The sequence below is a fragment of the Erythrolamprus reginae genome, chromosome 2, assembly GCF_031021105.1.
Source record: "Erythrolamprus reginae isolate rEryReg1 chromosome 2, rEryReg1.hap1, whole genome shotgun sequence".
Lineage (NCBI taxonomy): Eukaryota > Metazoa > Chordata > Lepidosauria > Squamata > Dipsadidae > Erythrolamprus > Erythrolamprus reginae.
Window position 1 is genome coordinate 38,531,320 of NC_091951.1, and position 21,756 is coordinate 38,553,075.

Genomic DNA, 21,756 nt, shown 5'->3' on the forward strand with positions numbered 1-21,756 from the left:
TCAGTGATCTCAAAGAGCGACAGCTGTTCCACGTGGAAGAAATACAGTCTCTCCTCTGTCAGCACTGGCGGCAAAGAATCGATCCCCTTGTAGTGTGAACAATCCTGGGCGTGTGACAGAAGTGACCTTGTGGCAGTACGGTGTGGGACCCAGGACTGCAAAAAGAAACCTCTAACATAAGGGAGGGGGGATTTGGGCTCTCCCGAGCTTCTCAACCTAGGATTTGGGGTCTTTTCCTCCTAGATTAACAAAGGTTTGATTATTTGGGGGGCTTTGGATCATAATCAATGGTAGATCGCGTAGAGCAGTGGTTCTCAACCTTTCTAATTCCGCGACCCTTAATACAGTTCCTCTTGTTGTGGTGACCCCCAACCATAAGTTTAGCGCCAATTCTCCCAACAGAGCTTTAAGCTGATTGGCAGGAGGGTCAGAGGGACATCCCCACTGTCAACGCCTGATTGGTGGAATTGTAAAAATATGTTCCAAGGCGCCAGAATAGAAACTTTAGTTCCGAACACGTGGGAAATTTGTCTTTTCTCAGGGTCCTAGGCGACCCCTATGAAATGGTCATTCGACCCCCAAAGGGGTCCCGACCCCTAGGTTGAGAACCACTGGCGTAGAGGGTTTTTTTGCGCTGTAGTTTTGCCTTTAAGTGGGATCTCGTAGGGTTTTGTTTTTTGTTCTGGGCCTCGTAGGCTTGGCTTGCAGACAAAAGCCAGTGGCAAGAAAACGGAAGGAGGGTTTTTGGCTTGGTTTGAGATTCCGGGACTCGGCTGGCTGCCATTTAGGTTCAAAAGCTGCAAAAGGCGGGGAAGGAAAAACCTTCGGGCGCTGCGCGTTCAAGTGAAGTCTAGGGTTTCTTTGCGTTTCCGCCCCTGCTCGGCGCTTCGATTCGCAAATCGGCACAAAGGAGAAGCCAATAAGAGTAGAAAAACTCCGTCCCTCACCGGTTCGTTTTCTTTTGATGGGAAGGAAGGAAGAAGCGCGTAACTATGGCAACATGAACAGCTGCAAGATCTGGAGGCTGATTTTACGTTTTCTCCCCCGGGACTGGGAATTAATACTGTGCCGTGGAACAGGGTTGTGCAACCTTGGCAACTTTAAGACTTGTGGACTTCAACTCCCAGAATTCCTCAGCCAGTAAAGCACGTAAGCAAAGCTGGCTGAGAAATTCTGGGAGTTGAAGTCCACAAGTATTAAAAGTTCCAATGGTTGGAGATCCCCGTTGGATGGGCAGTCACCAATCTGCTGGGGAGGATGAGGCTTCTGGCTGCAGCCTAGCGAGAGTGAACTTTGCCTCCCCTGCCACCCAGCTTCCCGAATCGCACGTGTTCCGATTTCGAAATTGATTCACCCGCCTCCCTTTGAGGCTTGTGCAAAAGCGTTCCTGCCTCTGCCTGAGACTTCATCGCTTTCCAACAACAATAATTTTACGGGGAAGCGACTAAAATTCATGTAAGAGTCCTGCGGGTTCGGGATTTTTATTTGACAATCGGGGTGCGCTAGTTTGGGGTCATACATCCGTGCTAAGGACGCGTGAGAATGCGATGATTTACGAGGTCTGCTTTGTTGCATTTTGGCGAGTACGCGCGTTTTCTGATAAACTTTCATGCTGTTGAAAGTTTAGTGTTAAGTTTAGACTGGATTTGGCATTGAGTCCTTCCCAAGGGCAAGGGACAGACAGAGGTTGGTCTTTTATGGAGTTATTAAACAAGTTGTTGTACGATATAAGCTGTTCCAAGTAAAGCTGCCCCCCCCCCCCACAGTACTGTATTTCTGTTTCTATTTGAAATTCTTTATATTTTGTGACTTTTCTCCATTTCTTTCTCTTCTATTATGTTGTCTCCACTACCCAAACTTTTTTCTCTTTCTTATTGACAATTATTCAGTCTGGGGTGTTATATGGCAGGTGCCTGTCTATTTGAATTCTAAAGTCCCACAGCAATTTAACTTAATTTTCTGCTATTTTCTCAATTTTATGAGTCCAGTTTTTTTAAATTATTATTTTCTATTCACAATAATGTGGAGCCATAGCTGCCAGTTTTTAAGCTGGTATTGCCCTTCATATGCATCAAGTTCTTACTAAAAACTTCAGGATCCAAACAGATAGAAATGTTAGTGCAGATATTTTTTTTGGGGGGGGGGGGGGTGTATGGCATTCAGTCTTCTGATAACCTCTGCAACTACCACGACCTATTTATCTATCTATCTATCTATCTATCTATCTATCTATCTATCTATCTATCTATCTATCTATTTATTTATTTATTTATTAGATTTCTATGCTGCCCTTCTCGATGTTACGTTGAATGTTAAAGATTATGTTACAATGTTCAGTTTCAATTTTCAGATCTTGATACTTTCTGATCTTCTCCAATTCTCTGTCTTCTACTGGTATTGGTTACATCAATTATACAAACTTTCTTCTTTTCAAACACTTTAAATCCTTGCTTTCCGAAAGAGTTTAAAAACACATCTTTGGCACCAGCCTGAGACATTAGACCTTCCCCCTGACCAACGAATGTTGTTAGTGGGCTTATTGAATGAATGCAAATGAATGTCTTAAAGTTAGAATTTAGAATTAGAATTTTTAAAAATCTTTTTAGTACTGTATATTAATTGGATAACCTGTATTGTTATGTTTTGGTATATGCTGTGAGCTTCTCCGAGTCCACGGAGAGGGGCAGCATACAAGTCCAATCAATCAATCAATCAATCAATCAATAATAAATAAATAAATAAATAAATAAATAAATAAATAAAATGTTTTATGAGCCAAGACTTTATCAGTTCGTATCTTCTTGCTTGAGCTAAGTACAGTATATGACAGTGATGGTGAACCTATGACACACGTGCCATAGGTGGCACACAGAGCTATATCTGAGGGCACACAAGGCATTGCCCTATGTGAACTCCAGCATGCATGTGCACGATGGTCAGCTTTTGGCTTTAGGAATGCCTCCTGAAGGGCTGGGGAGGCGAAGAACAGCCCAACAGCTTCAGGAGATTTTCCTGAGCCCCGGGGAGAGCAAAAAACAGCCCAAAGGACCAACCACAAGTCCAAAGGCTTCAGTGAGCCCTATGCGCATGCGTGGGGAGTTGTGTGCATGTGCAGAGGGCAGCATGGGGGTTGCACGCATGCACGAGGGGAGGGTTTGGGCACACAAGTGCTTGCTATCATCCGAGTCAAAAAGCGTCCGCCATCCCTATAAGGTCCTGCTTGAGTGGGGGGTTGGACTAGAAGACCTCCAAGGTCCCAACCCTAGTAATCTAATCTGTTAGAAAGATGAAGTAGAAATAGAATTCTATAAAACTTGGCAGAAGGTTTACAGTTGGTGGAATTAAAAAAATGTTTAAAGAAGTTAAAATAAAGAGTTTAATAGTTAAATTTACTAGATAGAATATATTATATAAAGATGTTTTATAGAAATGTTTACTTTTCTGAATTGATGTAAACTACAATTAGTTTTTCCTTTTTGTATTAAGAAGACTTCAATACTAAGCGGAGCAACTGTAGCTCCTTTTTATGTTATGTGTTTTGTTCTGTCTATTCTATGTTTGTTCGACATGTCACCTTTTTAAATTTGAAAATAATAAAAATATTTGGGAAAATAAAAAGAAAGATGAAGATGTGATGTGCTCTAAAGATAAGTTATATCTTTGTTCCACAAAGTGGAGCTGCATCTCCAGAAGTTCTGCCAAACTGCTCAAACTGTTTTCTTTGGGATAGTGCCACCCCAAAATGGCAAGTCACCAGATCCCATGATCACTAAAACCCAAAGCCACTTGGTCTTTTTAGGGTTGAGCTGAAACCTGTCCTTTTTCCACTCAAGCCTCTAACCCAATGTTTTTTGAGCCGCGGCACATTTTTCATATTTTCAAAATCCTGGGGAATATTGAGCGACGGGGGGGGGGGGGCCTAAACAAAAGTTTGGACAAAAAAATCTCTCCCCCTCCCTCTTTCTCTCTCTTCCTTTCTTTCTCTCCATCCCTCTTTCTTCCTCCCTTCCTCCCTCTCTTTCTCCCTCCTTCCCCCCTCTATGTCTTTCTCTTTCTTTCTTTCTTTCTTTCTTTCTCTCTCTTTCTTTCTCTGTCTCTCTTTTTCTCTTTGTGTCTCTTGCTATCTATCTCTCTCTCTTTCTCTTTCTCTCTTGCTATCTCTTTCTTTCTCTCTCTCTTGCTATCTCTCTCTCTTGCTATCTCTTTCTTTCTCTCGCTATTTCTCTCTTTCTCTCTTCCTTCCTTCCTCTTTTTCTCTCCCTCCTTCTCTCCCTCTATGTCTTTCTTTCTTCCTCCTTCCCCCCTCTCTTTCTCTCTCTCTCTTGCTTTCTTTCTCTTTCTCTCTTGCTATCCCTTTCTCTTTCTCTCTTGCTATCTCTTTCTCTTTCTTTCTCTCTCTCTGTCTCTCTTGCTATCTCTATTTCTCTCTTGTTACACCATGTCAGCAACAGCGGCATCGGGCAGTAGCCAGGGGTGGCGGCAGAGCGATTGACACTGAGCTGGAGCCCTGATGGCGGCAGCTGGACGTGCTGCTTATCCTTTGGGGCCTGGCGGGAGGGCAATGGCAGTGGGAACGGGAGGCTGCTGGCTGCAGCGGCCCCGGGCGGTCGCCAGGGGATGGCTCCGGTGAGAGGGAGCTCCAAGGTGGAGGCACCGGCGGTGGTGGACGTGCTGCTGGACGCCATACATGCTGGCGCTGCGGAGCTGGCACCTCCAGCCCAGCCAGCAAGCCGGTGCCAGCCCCGCAGCACCAGCATGTATGGCCGGGCCCCAAAGGACAATTGTTGCCGCCCCCACCAGGAAAGCTCCAGCTGGGCGGGGTGCTGTCGGTGGCTCCGCCCTGGAGCTCTTGCTTGCCGCCGCCATCGCCCGGCAACTGCCCGGGGCCGCTGCAGCCAGCAGCCTTCCGTTCCCGCTGCCATTGCCCTCCTGCCAGGCCCCAAAGGACATTTATTGCCGCCCCCGCCAGGGAAGCTCCAGCTGGGTGCGAAGAATAAATCTCAGCTTCTGGTCTTGGAAGCTGAGCTTAATGGCACACCTGACCATGTCTCGCAGCACACCAGTGTGCCGTGGCACACCGGTTGAAAAACACTGCTCTAGGCAAACAAGGCCATCTCTTTTTGTGTGTTTGTATGGATTTTTATCATTGTGCATCCTGCTCCTTGGGATTTACAGTACTGATTCATTAACTTATTCCCAGAACGTATGGTTCTTAGTGAAACAACGAGGATAAGGCTGGTGTGATATATCCCTGAAATTTAAATCTTTGGTCACCAACAGTTTGCAGTCCACCTCACTCCAAGGATCATCTGAAGGGTGAAACTGGAAACTGGAATGGAAAAATCAGGTATGTGAATTATTGAATACTGTACTTGAAAAAAAGGTAGAGCATGAAATTTAAGAGATAATTACCATGTTTCCTCAAAATAAGACCTATCCCAAAAATAAGGGCCTAGCCTGTCTTTTATGCCTGTGCCTAATATAAGCCCTACCCACAAAACCAACCCTTGGATGGGCATGACCAGCATAGGTGATGAGTGTGCGCAGGTCGATGATGTCTGGCAGCAGCCTCAGCCCACTCAGCACAGGTGAATTGATTACATGTGCAAACAGATGAAAACGGGGTAAGGCAGGCGAGCCTGACATGCTACTGAGCATTGGTCTGCTGGATCGGCAGGAAGCACAAGGCTCATCTTCATGTAGCAATACAGAGAGCAGACAGGGGAAGGGGAAGGCAGACAGTCTGAATGTGCTGTGCGAACCACAGGAAATCCAAGCAGTGGTGAGCCAGAGCACAGCAGTATCTTCTCTATAGTAATTTCTCAATAATACATTCCAGCAATGTTCCCTCTAATTTTTTTTCGGTGTAGGCGGAAAAGTATAGTGTCTGAGCGACAGTCCCTTTGGGACTGGGCGGCATAGAAGTAATAAATGAATGAATGAATGAATGAATGAATGAATGAATGAATGAATAAATAAATAAGAAAAAAAATTCCCTTCTTTTTTATTAAAAGAAATTAATGATAAACCAAAACCAAAATCTGTTACTATTATTATCTTCTCTTCTTTTTCCATCCGTCTCCTCCCCCCTTGTGTGTGTGTGTCTGTGTGTGTGTGTGAACTCTTGAACCATTTCCAATAAATAAATAAATAAATAAGAAAAAAATTCCCTTCTTTTTTTTATTAAAAGAAATTAATAATAAAACAAAACCAAAATCTATTTTATTACTATCTTCTCCTCTTTTTCCATCCCTGTCTCCTCCCCCCTTTTGTGTGTGTGTGTGTGAACTCTTGAACCATTTCCAATAACAGGTGAGCTATTGGAAATGGTTCAAGAGTTCACACACACACACAGACACAGCTCGGGTTTTTTTCTCTGTTATTATTTGGGTGCTTTTTACCACATGCTTTAAATCAAGAGTCATTTCTCTCTCTTTCTCTCTCCCCCTCTTTCTCTCTCTCTCTTTCTCTCTCCCCCTCTTTCTCTCTCTCTCTTTCTCTCTCTCCCTCTTTCTCTAACATACACCCCTTTCCAATTTAAGGGAACAGAGAAAGTTTATAAAGGTAATTGGGCAGCTGGGGAGGGGAGGAGAAGAGGAGAAAAGACAAGGATGCAACAAAGACGGCGATGCAACTTTCCCAAACAAGTTTAAACACAATGGGCGAACGAGACACGATGGGCAAACGAGTCCAGGGCGCTGCCGAAGATGGGCAAAGGTGGCAGGAGAAACTGCCCGGCCAAGGTTTCCTTGAAACGTAGGGAGGGCTAACATGGGATTTCATTGCAGGCTGACTTGGGGACGGTCACAATAGTGTCTGCGTGCATGCGTGTGTGTGTTTGAATGGGAACTGAAGCAAAAAAAATAGCGTTTTTCCTTTCTTGCCTTCCAACTGTCCTTCCTGCATCTATAAACACTATCTTCAAAACCAAACAAAAAACAGCACTTTTGGAAGTTAGGAGGAACAACCAGCAATCACAACCAAAGGAGTTTTTTTTAAAAAAAAAATTCTCCACAAACTCCATCCATCCATAGATATACACATACCTTGAGATCATCGATGATATACACATACACACATTTTCAATCAATCAATCGTAAACTGGCACCCCTTTTCCATTCCATGTCTTCAGGCTGCCTTTTGCACTCCCCGCCTCTATCGCTCTCCCCACCTTTCTGCTTTCTTCCTCCTCCTCTCCTCCTCTTCTTTCCCTCCCTCCATGTATCTTCTCTCCCTCTTTCTACTTTTTTCCACTTTCTTTCCAAGGAGCATTTCGCTCATTTCTACGCCAAGGAAGAGGCTGGGGGGGGAGGGCGCGCCACAGCAACCTGTCTAGTCCGGCCATCTGACGGTCCCTTTCGGGTTCAGTAATCCACACACACACACACACACCAAAAAACCCACGACCGAGCGAGCCTAACTAAGGCACCTCTCGGCTGATCGCCTTGCTCTCTTCCCTCGGAATCCGAGACTCGCACGTTGCCTTTTGTTTTCTCTCTCTCTATTGCTTTCTTTCTCTCTCACTCTTCCTTTCTATCTCTCTTGCTTTCTTTCTCTTCTCTCTCTTGCTATCTCTCTCTCCCCCTTTCATCTCTCTCTCTTTTTCTCTCTTGTTTTCTTTCTCTCTCTTTATTGCTTTCTTTCTCTTCTCTCTCTTGCTATCTCTCCCTCCCTCCCTTTCTCTCTTTCTCTCAGCAGCAGCATTGGGCAGTAGCCGTGGGGCGGCAGCAGGGTGATCACATGTGAGGCGGAGCTCCGGAATGGAGGCACCGACGGTGAGGGGGCTGCGAGAGCACTTTCTCCGAGTGCTTCAGGAATGCCTGCCCTGCCTCTACTGCAGCCCCCTTGCTGGAAGTCTGGGATGAAAGCGCTCCCAGCGAAGGGGCTGCGAGAGGGGCGGGGTGTGCATTCCCCAAGCGCGCGGAGAAAGCCCTCTCTCGCAGCCCCCTGCCTGGGAGCGCTGAAGTGGAGGAGGAGGAGGAGAAGCTGCAGCCACCGCCGCGGGAGAAGTGAGAGAGAGAGAAAGAGAAAGAGGGGGGGGGAGAGAGAGAGAGAGAGATGTTTTGACTGTGAAAGTGCCCCTTGTTGGATATTGTGGGCAGCATCTTTTCAATTGCAAAATTGGACCCTATCTCTTATTTATTGTCATACTTGTAACATTCTACCTTTTTTTAGGGGAAGAAGGAAATTCTGAATGTTGTGATAATCTGATTTCTGAACCCTCTGCTCGAAGGTCTGATGCAAAGACTGCAAGAGAAATAAATGGTAAAAAATATAGACTAATATCTGCATGGGAGCTTTTGTAATCTTGGAAGGGGAAGAAATGAAACACAGTGGTTGGAACAAAGTGCCCCTGGTTGGGTATTGTGGGCAGCATCTTTTCAATTTGGACCATATATCTTATTTATTGTCATACTTGTAACATTCTACCTTTGGATATATGTTTATCCCAGGCATGTTTAAATTCGGTTACTGTGGATTTACCAACCACGTCTGCTGGAAGTTTGTTCCAAGGATCTACTACTCTTTCAGTAAAATAATATTTTCTCATGTTGCCTTTGATCTTTCCCCCAACTAACTTCAGATTGTGTCCCCTTGTTCTTGTGTTCACTTTCCTGTTAAAAACACTTCCCTCCTGAACCCTATTTAACCCTTTAACATATTTAAATGTTTCAATCATGTCCCCCCTTTTCCTTCTGTCTTCCAGACTATACAGATTGAGTTCATTAAGTCTTTCCTGATACGTTTTATACTTAAGACCTTCCACCATTCTTGTAGCCCATCTTTGGACCCGTTCAATTTTGTCAATATCTTTTTGTAGGTGAGGTCTCCAGAACTGAACACAGTACTCCAAATGTGGTCTCACCAGCGCTCTATATAAGGGGATTACAATCTCCCTCTTCCTGCTTGTTATACCTCTAGCTATGCAGCCAAGCATCCTACTTGCCTTTCCTACCGCCCGACCACACTGCTCACCCATTTTGAGACTGTCAGAAATCACTACCCCTAAATCCTTCTCTTCTGAAGTTTTTGCTAACACAGAACTGCCAATGCAATACTCAGTTTGAGGATTCCTTTTCCCCAAGTGCATTATTTTACATTTGGAAACATTAAACTGCAGTTTCCATTGCTTTGACCATTTATCTAGTAAAGCTAAATCATTTACCATATTACAGACCCCTCCAGGAATATCAACCCTATTGCACACTTTAGAGTCATCAGCAAATAGGCAAACCTTCCCTACCAGACCTTCCCCTATGTCACTCACAAACATATTAAAAAGATTAGGACCCAGAACAGACCCTTGACTCAAACTAGAATTAAGGTTGAACTGGTAAGAGAACGGGTTACCAGTAGGATTGTTTTCTTCAGTCATCCCTAGTTCTTCTGGTAAGAGGTGTACTGGGAGCAAGCCAGAGGTGGGCTACATCCCGGACTGGGTAGAACGCAATGGAGTAGCAAAAATGGAGCTCCACCCCAGAGCACCCAATTTGCACTGAATGATGTTGAAAGAAAATGCAGGGCATCCTGCATAAGCCACCCCCACAGTGTGGTAGTAAAAATTTTGGTAGCAAAATGCTCAAATTCTAACCAACCAGGAAGAACATCTGAGAGGGCTCTGCCAGATGATTTTCAAAGCTTTAAGAGGCTCATTGTGTAAATCAGAGGCTTTGAAACATGAGATTCTATGTGGAATATCACTTTCAGATAGAATTCAGCAATATACATACCTGGTTCTGCAACAGCAAGATCTTCCAATGTGCATCACAAAAGCAGTGGAAATATATCAGATTCATGCCCAACTTTGTCCTGTGACACGGGCACCATCCCCTAATATAATCATCTGAAATATTGCAGTTCGGCCAGTGAGTGTTCAATAGTTCAGAATGTTGGGATCTTTGTGGGTTTCAGCTACTTAAAATATTTTTTAAAATTGTTTTGACTGTGAAAGTGCCCCTTGTTGGATATTGTGGGCAGCATCTTTTCAATTGCAAAATTGGACCCTATCTCTTATTTATTGTCATACTTGTAACATTCTACCTTTTTTTAGGGGAAGAAGGAAATTCTGAATGTTGTGATAATCTGATTTCTGAACCCTCTGCTCGAAGGTCTGATGCAAAGACTGCAAGAGAAATAAATGGTAAAAAATATAGACTAATATCTGCATGGGAGCTTTTGTAATCTTGGAAGGGGAAGAAATGAAACACAGTGGTTGGAACAAAGTGCCCCTTGTTGGGTATTGTGGGCAGCATCTTTTCAATTTGGACCATATATCTTATTTATTGTCATACTTGTAACATTCTACCTTTTTTTAGGGGAAGAAGGAAATTCTGAATGTTGTGATAATCTGATTTCTGAACCCTCTGCTCAAAGGTCTGATGCAAAGAGTGCAAGAGAAATATATGGAAAAAATATAGACTAATATCTGCATGGGAGCTTTTGTAATCTTGGAAGGGGAAGAAATGAAACACAGTGGTTGGAGCAAGTAAAAAAATATATTTTAAGCTGCCTTTCTGAGAAAACTGAACAGAAGTAACTATTCAAATGGTCAGCAATCTTTTTATTCCCATCAATGTATGTATTATCTCCAGTACGAAGCTTTGTGATGCTGCAGTTTTTCTTCTTCCTATCACTAATATATCTGAAGAAGGTTTTATCCCCCTTCTTTACAGATTTGGCAATTTCTTCCTCTTTTGAGGCTTTGGCAGCATATATTATCTGTTTCGCCTCCTTCTGTCTCATTTTATACACCGCTCTGTCAGCTATACTTCCAGACTCTTTATACCTACTATAGGCAGCCCTTTTTTCATTGACTATAGCCCTTACATCATTACTAAACCATAGTAGCCAAAGGAAGTGATGAATATCCATAATATTTTTTTAAAAGATGTTGAGACTGTACAAAAAGTGAAGAGAAGATCAACCAAGATGATTAGGGGGCTGGAGGCTAAGACATGTGAAGAACAGATATAGGAGCTGGGCATGGCTTGTCTAGTGAGGAGAAGGACTAAGGGAGACTTGATAGCAATGTTCCAATATTTGAGGGACTGCCACAGAGAGTAAAGGGTCAAGCTATTTTCCAAGGCACCAGATAAGGAACAATAGATGGAAACTGATCAAGGAGAGATTCAACCTAAAAATAAGAAGGAACTTTCTGAACATGAGAGCAATCAACCAATGGAACAGCTTTGCCTTCAGATGTTGTTGGAGCTTCATCACTGGAGGCTCTCTCTTGTTTTCTTTCTCTCTCTTTATTGCTTTCTTTCTCTTCTCTCTCTTGCTATCTCTCCCTCCCTCCCTTTCTCTCTTTCTCTCAGCAGCAGCATTGGGCAGTAGCCGTGGGGCGGCAGCAGGGTGATCACATGTGAGGCGGAGCTCCGGAATGGAGGCACCGACGGTGAGGGGGCTGCGAGAGCACTTTCTCCGAGTGCTTCAGGAATGCCTGCCCTGCCTCTACTGCAGCCCCCTTGCTGGAAGTCTGGGATGAAAGCGCTCCCAGCGAAGGGGCTGCGAGAGGGGCGGGGTGTGCATTCCCCAAGTGCGCGGAGAAAGCCCTATCTCGCAGCCCCCTGGCTGGGAGCACTTTCGTCCCGCAGCCCCCTGGCTGGGAGCGCTTTCGTCCCGCAGCCCCCTGGCTGGGAGCACTTTCGTCCCGCAGCCCCCTGGCTGGGAGCGCTTTCGTCCCGCAGCCCCCTGGCTGGGAGCGCTTTCGGCAATATGGTAAATGATTTAGCTTTACTAGATAAATGGTCAAAGCAATGGAAACTGCAGTTTAATGTTTCCAAATGTAAAATAATGCACTTGGGGAAAAGGAATCCTCAATCTGACTATTGTATTGGCAGTTCTGTGTTAGCAAATACTTCAAAAGAAAAGGATTTAGGCGTAGTGATTTCTGACAGTCTCAAAATGGGTGAACAGTGCAGTCAGGCAGTAGGGAAAGCAAGTAGGATGCTTGGCTGCATAGCTAGAGGTATAACAAGCAGGAAGAGGGAGATTATGATCCCGCTATATAGAATGCTGGTGAGACCACATTTGGAATACTGTGTTCAGTTCTGGAGACCTCACCTACAAAAAGATATTGACAAAATTGAACGGGTCCAAAGACGGGCTACAAGAATGGTGGAAGGTCTTAAGTATAAAACATATCAGGAAAGACTTAATGAACTCAATCTGTATAGTCTGGAGGACAGAAGGAAAAGGGGGGACATGATCGAAACATTTAAATATATTAAAGGGTTAAATAAGGTCCAGGAGGGAAGTGTTTTTAATAGGAAAGTGAACACAAGAACAAGGGGACACAATCTGAGGTTAGTTGGGGGAAAGATCAAAAGCAACATGAGAAAATATTATTTTACTGAAAGAGTAGTAGATCCTTGGAACAAACTTCCAGCAGACGTGGTAGATAAATCCACAGTAACTGAATTTAAACATGCCTGGGATAAACATATATCCATCCTAAGATAAAATACAGAAAATAGTATAAGGGCAGACTAGATGGACCATGGGGTCTTTTTCTGCCGTCAGACTTCTATGTTTCTATGTCCCGCAGCCGCCACCGCTGTGGCAGAAGTCGCGCCCCAAGGCAGGAGGCGGCGGAGGAGAAGAGAGGGCGGATCGGGCGGGCGGGGGGCAGAGGCGAGAGGCCAGGGGCGCGAGGGGGCCGGAGGCACCATGGGGAGGCAGGGGCTGCCGCGGCTCCCTTTCTTCCTACTGCCGCACCTCCCCGCCCCCGCCCGCCCCCCCCGCGGGCTGGCACGGGGATGGGGAGCGCGCACCCATGGAAAAGGGTGTGCAGGGGGTATTTTTTGGGGCGCACGTGTGTGCACGCACGCAGCCTACAGGAAACGGTGCATTCCAGTACAGGAATGGGTAATACCAATTTCTTTTCTTTCCATATGGTCCGAATCCTGGTTTTTTGGGGGGAGTGGTGGGGATGACTACAGAAGGTTTGGAAGATGCCAGAAAAAATTACGGGTGAGGCCTTCAGCTCTTTCTTTCATCTAGCTGAGAATTACAGAAAGCAGGAGGAAAAACCTAGGGTACTTATGAAAAAACTCAGAAAAAAACTCTTAATTGATTTTATGGCTAAAAGCATTGGGTTCTATTCTAAGCAGAGGAATCACAATAAGGCAAGCATGAGTTGAAAAAAGCAAATTTGAATGGGCCAAGGTTTTGATCTGCAATTTTTGGAGATGACTGGACTCATAGAAACATAGAAACATAGAAGACTGATGGCAGAAAAAGACCTCATGGTCCATCTAGTCTGCCCTTATACTATTTCCTGTATTTTATCTTACAATGGATATATGTTTATCCCAGGCATGTTTAAATTCGGTTACTGTGGATTTACCAACCACGTCTGCTGGAAGTTTGTTCCAAGGATCTACTACTCTTTCAGTAAAATAATATTTTCTCATGTTGCCTTTGATCTTTCCCCCAACTAACTTCAGATTGTGTCCCCTTGTTCTTGTGTTCACTTTCCCGTTAAAAACACTTCCCTCCTGAACCCTATTTAACCCTTTAACATATTTAAATGTTTCAATCATGTCCCCCCTTTTCCTTCTGTCTTCCAGACTATACAGATTGAGTTCATTAAGTCTTTCCTGATACGTTTTATACTTAAGACCTTCCACCATTCTTGTAGCCCATCTTTGGACCCGTTCAATTTTGTCAATATCTTTTTGTAGGTGAGGTCTCCAGAACTGAACACAGTACTCCAAATGTGGTCTCACCAGCGCTCTATATAAGGGGATTACAATCTCCCTCTTCCTGCTTGTTATACCTCTAGCTATGCAGCCAAGCATCCTACTTGCCTTTCCTACCGCCCGACCACACTGCTCACCCATTTTGAGACTGTCAGAAATCACTACCCCTAAATCCTTCTCTTCTGAAGTTTTTGCTAACACAGAACTGCCAATGCAATACTCAGTTTGAGGATTCCTTTTCCCCAAGTGCATTATTTTACATTTGGAAACATTAAACTGCAGTTTCCATTGCTTTGACCATTTATCTAGTAAAGCTAAATCATTTACCATATTACAGACCCCTCCAGGAATATCAACCCTATTGCACACTTTAGAGTCATCAGCAAATAGGCAAACCTTCCCTACCAGACCTTCCCCTATGTCACTCACAAACATATTAAAAAGATTAGGACCCAGAACAGACCCTTGACTCAAACTAGAATTAAGGTTGAACTGGTAAGAGAACGGGTTACCAGTAGGATTGTTTTCTTCAGTCATCCCTAGTTCTTCTGGTAAGAGGTGTACTGGGAGCAAGCCAGAGGTGGGCTACATCCCGGACTGGGTAGAACGCAATGGAGTAGCAAAAATGGAGCTCCACCCCAGAGCACCCAATTTGCACTGAATGATGTTGAAAGAAAATGCAGGGCATCCTGCATAAGCCACCCCCACAGTGTGGTAGTAAAAATTTTGGTAGCAAAATGCTCAAATTCTAACCAACCAGGAAGAACATCTGAGAGGGCTCTGCCAGATGATTTTCAAAGCTTTAAGAGGCTCATTGTGTAAATCAGAGGCTTTGAAACATGAGATTCTATGTGGAATATCACTTTCAGATAGAATTCAGCAATATACATACCTGGTTCTGCAACAGCAAGATCTTCCAATGTGCATCACAAAAGCAGTGGAAATATATCAGATTCATGCCCAACTTTGTCCTGTGACACGGGCACCATCCCCTAATATAATCATCTGAAATATTGCAGTTCGGCCAGTGAGTGTTCAATAGTTCAGAATGTTGGGATCTTTGTGGGTTTCAGCTACTTAAAATATTTTTTTAAATTGTTTTGACTGTGAAAGTGCCCCTTGTTGGATATTGTGGGCAGCATCTTTTCAATTGCAAAATTGGACCCTATCTCTTATTTATTGTCATACTTGTAACATTCTACCTTTTTTTAGGGGAAGAAGGAAATTCTGAATGTTGTGATAATCTGATTTCTGAACCCTCTGCTCGAAGGTCTGATGCAAAGACTGCAAGAGAAATAAATGGTAAAAAATATAGACTAATATCTGCATGGGAGCTTTTGTAATCTTGGAAGGGGAAGAAATGAAACACAGTGGTTGGAACAAAGTGCCCCTTGTTGGGTATTGTGGGCAGCATCTTTTCAATTTGGACCATATATCTTATTTATTGTCATACTTGTAACATTCTACCTTTTTTTAGGGGAAGAAGGAAATTCTGAATGTTGTGATAATCTGATTTCTGAACCCTCTGCTCAAAGGTCTGATGCAAAGAGTGCAAGAGAAATATATGGAAAAAATATAGACTAATATCTGCATGGGAGCTTTTGTAATCTTGGAAGGGGAAGAAATGAAACACAGTGGTTGGAGCAAGTAAAAAAATATATTTTAAGCTGCCTTTCTGAGAAAACTGAACAGAAGTAACTATTCAAATGGTCAGCAATCTTTTTATTCCCATCAATGTATGTATTATCTCCAGTACGAAGCTTTGTGATGCTGCAGTTTTTCTTCTTCCTATCACTAATATATCTGAAGAAGGTTTTATCCCCCTTCTTTACAGATTTGGCAATTTCTTCCTCTTTTGAGGCTTTGGCAGCATATATTATCTGTTTCGCCTCCTTCTGTCTCATTTTATACACCGCTCTGTCAGCTATACTTCCAGACTCTTTATACCTACTATAGGCAGCCCTTTTTTCATTGACTATAGCCCTTACATCATTACTAAACCATAGTAGCCAAAGGAAGTGATGAATATCCATAATATTTTTTTAAAAGATGTTGAGACTCTACAAAAAGTGAAGAGAAGATCAACCAAGATGATTAGGGGGCTCGAGGCTAAGACATGTGAAGAACAGATATAGGAGCTGGGCATGGCTTGTCTAGTGAGGAGAAGGACTAAGGGAGACTTGATAGCAATGTTCCAATATTTGAGGGACTGCCACAGAGAGTAAAGGGTCAAGCTATTTTCCAAGGCACCAGATAAGGAACAATAGATGGAAACTGATCAAGGAGAGATTCAACCTAAAAATAAGAAGGAACTTTCTGAACATGAGAGCAATCAACCAATGGAACAGCTTTGCCTTCAGATGTTGTTGGAGCTTCATCACTGGAGGCTCTCTCTTGTTTTCTTTCTCTCTCTTTATTGCTTTCTTTCTCTTCTCTCTCTTGCTATCTCTCCCTCCCTCCCTTTCTCTCTTTCTCTCAGCAGCAGCATTGGGCAGTAGCCGTGGGGCGGCAGCAGGGTGATCACATGTGAGGCGGAGCTCCGGAATGGAGGCACCGACGGTGAGGGGGCTGCGAGAGCACTTTCTCCGAGTGCTTCAGGAATGCCTGCCCTGCCTCTACTGCAGCCCCCTTGCTGGAAGTCTGGGATGAAAGCGCTCCCAGCGAAGGGGCTGCGAGAGGGGCGGGGTGTGCATTCCCCAAGTGCGCGGAGAAAGCCCTATCTCGCAGCCCCCTGGCTGGGAGCACTTTCGTCCCGCAGCCCCCTGGCTGGGAGCGCTTTCGTCCCGCAGCCCCCTGGCTGGGAGCACTTTCGTCCCGCAGCCCCCTGGCTGGGAGCGCTTTCGTCCCGCAGCCCCCTGGCTGGGAGCGCTTTCGGCAATATGGTAAATGATTTAGCTTTACTAGATAAATGGTCAAAGCAATGGAAACTGCAGTTTAATGTTTCCAAATGTAAAATAATGCACTTGGGGAAAAGGAATCCTCAATCTGACTATTGTATTGGCAGTTCTGTGTTAGCAAATACTTCAAAAGAAAAGGATTTAGGCGTAGTGATTTCTGACAGTCTCAAAATGGGTGAACAGTGCAGTCAGGCAGTAGGGAAAGCAAGTAGGATGCTTGGCTGCATAGCTAGAGGTATAACAAGCAGGAAGAGGGAGATTATGATCCCGCTATATAGAATGCTGGTGAGACCACATTTGGAATACTGTGTTCAGTTCTGGAGACCTCACCTACAAAAAGATATTGACAAAATTGAACGGGTCCAAAGACGGGCTACAAGAATGGTGGAAGGTCTTAAGTATAAAACATATCAGGAAAGACTTAATGAACTCAATCTGTATAGTCTGGAGGACAGAAGGAAAAGGGGGGACATGATCGAAACATTTAAATATATTAAAGGGTTAAATAAGGTCCAGGAGGGAAGTGTTTTTAATAGGAAAGTGAACACAAGAACAAGGGGACACAATCTGAGGTTAGTTGGGGGAAAGATCAAAAGCAACATGAGAAAATATTATTTTACTGAAAGAGTAGTAGATCCTTGGAACAAACTTCCAGCAGACGTGGTAGATAAATCCACAGTAACTGAATTTAAACATGCCTGGGATAAACATATATCCATCCTAAGATAAAATACAGAAAATAGTATAAGGGCAGACTAGATGGACCATGGGGTCTTTTTCTGCCGTCAGACTTCTATGTTTCTATGTCCCGCAGCCGCCACCGCTGTGGCAGAAGTCGCGCCCCAAGGCAGGAGGCGGCGGAGGAGAAGAGAGGGCGGATCGGGCGGGCGGGGGGCAGAGGCGAGAGGCCAGGGGCGCGAGGGGGCCGGAGGCACCATGGGGAGGCAGGGGCTGCCGCGGCTCCCTTTCTTCCTACTGCCGCACCTCCCCGCCCCCGCCCGCCCCCCCGCGGGCTGGCACGGGGATGGGGAGCGCGCACCCATGGAAAAGGGTGTGCAGGGGGTATTTTTTGGGGCGCACGTGTGTGCACGCACGCAGCCTACAGGAAACGGTGCATTCCAGTACAGGAATGGGTAATACCAATTTCTTTTCTTTCCATATGGTCCGAATCCTGGTTTTTTGGGGGGAGTGGTGGGGATGACTACAGAAGGTTTGGAAGAAGCCAGAAAAAATTACGGGTGAGGCCTTCAGCTCTTTCTTTCATCTAGCTGAGAATTACAGAAAGCAGGAGGAAAAACCTAGGGTACTTATGAAAAAACTCAGAAAAAAACTCTTAATTGATTTTATGGCTAAAAGCATTGGGTTCTATTCTAAGCAGAGGAATCACAATAAGGCAAGCATGAGTTGAAAAAAGCAAATTTGAATGGGCCAAGGTTTTGATCTGCAATTTTTGGAGATGACTGGACTCATAGAAACATAGAAACATAGAAGACTGATGGCAGAAAAAGACCTCATGGTCCATCTAGTCTGCCCTTATACTATTTCCTGTATTTTATCTTACAATGGATATATGTTTATCCCAGGCATGTTTAAATTCGGTTACTGTGGATTTACCAACCACGTCTGCTGGAAGTTTGTTCCAAGGATCTACTACTCTTTCAGTAAAATAATATTTTCTCATGTTGCCTTTGATCTTTCCCCCAACTAACTTCAGATTGTGTCCCCTTGTTCTTGTGTTCACTTTCCTGTTAAAAACACTTCCCTCCTGAACCCTATTTAACCCTTTAACATATTTAAATGTTTCAATCATGTCCCCCCTTTTCCTTCTGTCTTCCAGACTATACAGATTGAGTTCATTAAGTCTTTCCTGATACGTTTTATACTTAAGACCTTCCACCATTCTTGTAGCCCATCTTTGGACCCGTTCAATTTTGTCAATATCTTTTTGTAGGTGAGGTCTCCAGAACTGAACACAGTACTCCAAATGTGGTCTCACCAGCGCTCTATATAAGGGGATTACAATCTCCCTCTTCCTGCTTGTTATACCTCTAGCTATGCAGCCAAGCATCCTACTTGCCTTTCCTACCGCCCGACCACACTGCTCACCCATTTTGAGACTGTCAGAAATCACTACCCCTAAATCCTTCTCTTCTGAAGTTTTTGCTAACACAGAACTGCCAATGCAATACTCAGTTTGAGGATTCCTTTTCCCCAAGTGCATTATTTTACATTTGGAAACATTAAACTGCAGTTTCCATTGCTTTGACCATTTATCTAGTAAAGCTAAATCATTTACCATATTACAGACCCCTCCAGGAATATCAACCCTATTGCACACTTTAGAGTCATCAGCAAATAGGCAAACCTTCCCTACCAGACCTTCCCCTATGTCACTCACAAACATATTAAAAAGATTAGGACCCAGAACAGACCCTTGACTCAAACTAGAATTAAGGTTGAACTGGTAAGAGAACGGGTTACCAGTAGGATTGTTTTCTTCAGTCATCCCTAGTTCTTCTGGTAAGAGGTGTACTGGGAGCAAGCCAGAGGTGGGCTACATCCCGGACTGGGTAGAACGCAATGGAGTAGCAAAAATGGAGCTCCACCCCAGAGCACCCAATTTGCACTGAATGATGTTGAAAGAAAATGCAGGGCATCCTGCATAAGCCACCCCCACAGTGTGGTAGTAAAAATTTTGGTAGCAAAATGCTCAAATTCTAACCAACCAGGAAGAACATCTGAGAGGGCTCTGCCAGATGATTTTCAAAGCTTTAAGAGGCTCATTGTGTAAATCAGAGGCTTTGAAACATGAGATTCTATGTGGAATATCACTTTCAGATAGAATTCAGCAATATACATACCTGGTTCTGCAACAGCAAGATCTTCCAATGTGCATCACAAAAGCAGTGGAAATATATCAGATTCATGCCCAACTTTGTCCTGTGACACGGGCACCATCCCCTAATATAATCATCTGAAATATTGCAGTTCGGCCAGTGAGTGTTCAATAGTTCAGAATGTTGGGATCTTTGTGGGTTTCAGCTACTTAAAATATTTTTTTAAATTGTTTTGACTGTGAAAGTGCCCCTTGTTGGATATTGTGGGCAGCATCTTTTCAATTGCAAAATTGGACCCTATCTCTTATTTATTGTCATACTTGTAACATTCTACCTTTTTTTAGGGGAAGAAGGAAATTCTGAATGTTGTGATAATCTGATTTCTGAACCCTCTGCTCGAAGGTCTGATGCAAAGACTGCAAGAGAAATAAATGGTAAAAAATATAGACTAATATCTGCATGGGAGCTTTTGTAATCTTGGAAGGGGAAGAAATGAAACACAGTGGTTGGAACAAAGTGCCCCTTGTTGGGTATTGTGGGCAGCATCTTTTCAATTTGGACCATATATCTTATTTATTGTCATACTTGTAACATTCTACCTTTTTTTAGGGGAAGAAGGAAATTCTGAATGTTGTGATAATCTGATTTCTGAACCCTCTGCTCAAAGGTCTGATGCAAAGAGTGCAAGAGAAATATATGGAAAAAATATAGACTAATATCTGCATGGGAGCTTTTGTAATCTTGGAAGGGGAAGAAATGAAACACAGTGGTTGGAGCAAGTAAAAAAATATATTTTAAGCTGCCTTTCTGAGAAAACTGAACAGAAGTAACTATTCAAATGGTCAGCAATCTTTTTATTCCCATCAATGTATGTATTATCTCCAGTACGAAGCTTTGTGATGCTGCAGTTTTTCTTCTTCCTATCACTAATATATCTGAAGAAGGTTTTATCCCCCTTCTTTACAGATTTGGCAATTTCTTCCTCTTTTGAGGCTTTGGCAGCATATATTATCTGTTTCGCCTCCTTCTGTCTCATTTTATACACCGCTCTGTCAGCTATACTTCCAGACTCTTTATACCTACTATAGGCAGCCCTTTTTTCATTGACTATAGCCCTTACATCATTACTAAACCATAGTAGCCAAAGGAAGTGATGAATATCCATAATATTTTTTTAAAAGATGTTGAGACTGTACAAAAAGTGAAGAGAAGATCAACCAAGATGATTAGGGGGCTGGAGGCTAAGACATGTGAAGAACAGATATAGGAGCTGGGCATGGCTTGTCTAGTGAGGAGAAGGACTAAGGGAGACTTGATAGCAATGTTCCAATATTTGAGGGACTGCCACAGAGAGTAAAGGGTCAAGCTATTTTCCAAGGCACCAGATAAGGAACAATAGATGGAAACTGATCAAGGAGAGATTCAACCTAAAAATAAGAAGGAACTTTCTGAACATGAGAGCAATCAACCAATGGAACAGCTTTGCCTTCAGATGTTGTTGGAGCTTCATCACTGGAGGCTCTCTCTTGTTTTCTTTCTCTCTCTTTATTGCTTTCTTTCTCTTCTCTCTCTTGCTATCTCTCCCTCCCTCCCTTTCTCTCTTTCTCTCAGCAGCAGCATTGGGCAGTAGCCGTGGGGCGGCAGCAGGGTGATCACATGTGAGGCGGAGCTCCGGAATGGAGGCACCGACGGTGAGGGGGCTGCGAGAGCACTTTCTCCGAGTGCTTCAGGAATGCCTGCCCTGCCTCTACTGCAGCCCCCTTGCTGGAAGTCTGGGATGAAAGCGCTCCCAGCGAAGGGGCTGCGAGAGGGGCGGGGTGTGCATTCCCCAAGTGCGCGGAGAAAGCCCTATCTCGCAGCCCCCTGGCTGGGAGCACTTTCGTCCCGCAGCCCCCTGGCTGGGAGCGCTTTCGTCCCGCAGCCCCCTGGCTGGGAGCACTTTCGTCCCGCAGCCCCCTGGCTGGGAGCGCTTTCGTCCCGCAGCCCCCTGGCTGGGAGCGCTTTCGGCAATATGGTAAATGATTTAGCTTTACTAGATAAATGGTCAAAGCAATGGAAACTGCAGTTTAATGTTTCCAAATGTAAAATAATGCACTTGGGGAAAAGGAATCCTCAATCTGACTATTGTATTGGCAGTTCTGTGTTAGCAAATACTTCAAAAGAAAAGGATTTAGGCGTAGTGATTTCTGACAGTCTCAAAATGGGTGAACAGTGCAGTCAGGCAGTAGGGAAAGCAAGTAGGATGCTTGGCTGCATAGCTAGAGGTATAACAAGCAGGAAGAGGGAGATTATGATCCCGCTATATAGAATGCTGGT

At 44.1% G+C, this 21,756-nt stretch overlaps 1 long non-coding RNA gene across 1 annotated transcript; it reads left to right on the top strand.

Moving 5' to 3' along the window:
- Positions 1–5,291: 5,291 nt before the first annotated feature.
- LOC139160153 (uncharacterized) lies at positions 5,292–21,180 on the top strand. The gene is made up of 8 exons (XR_011557889.1): positions 5,292–5,347; positions 8,176–8,265; positions 10,052–10,141; positions 10,317–10,548; positions 14,919–15,008; positions 15,184–15,415; positions 19,785–19,874; positions 20,050–21,180. It is a non-coding gene; the product is annotated as an uncharacterized lncRNA (long non-coding RNA).
- Positions 21,181–21,756: the final 576 nt, after the last annotated feature.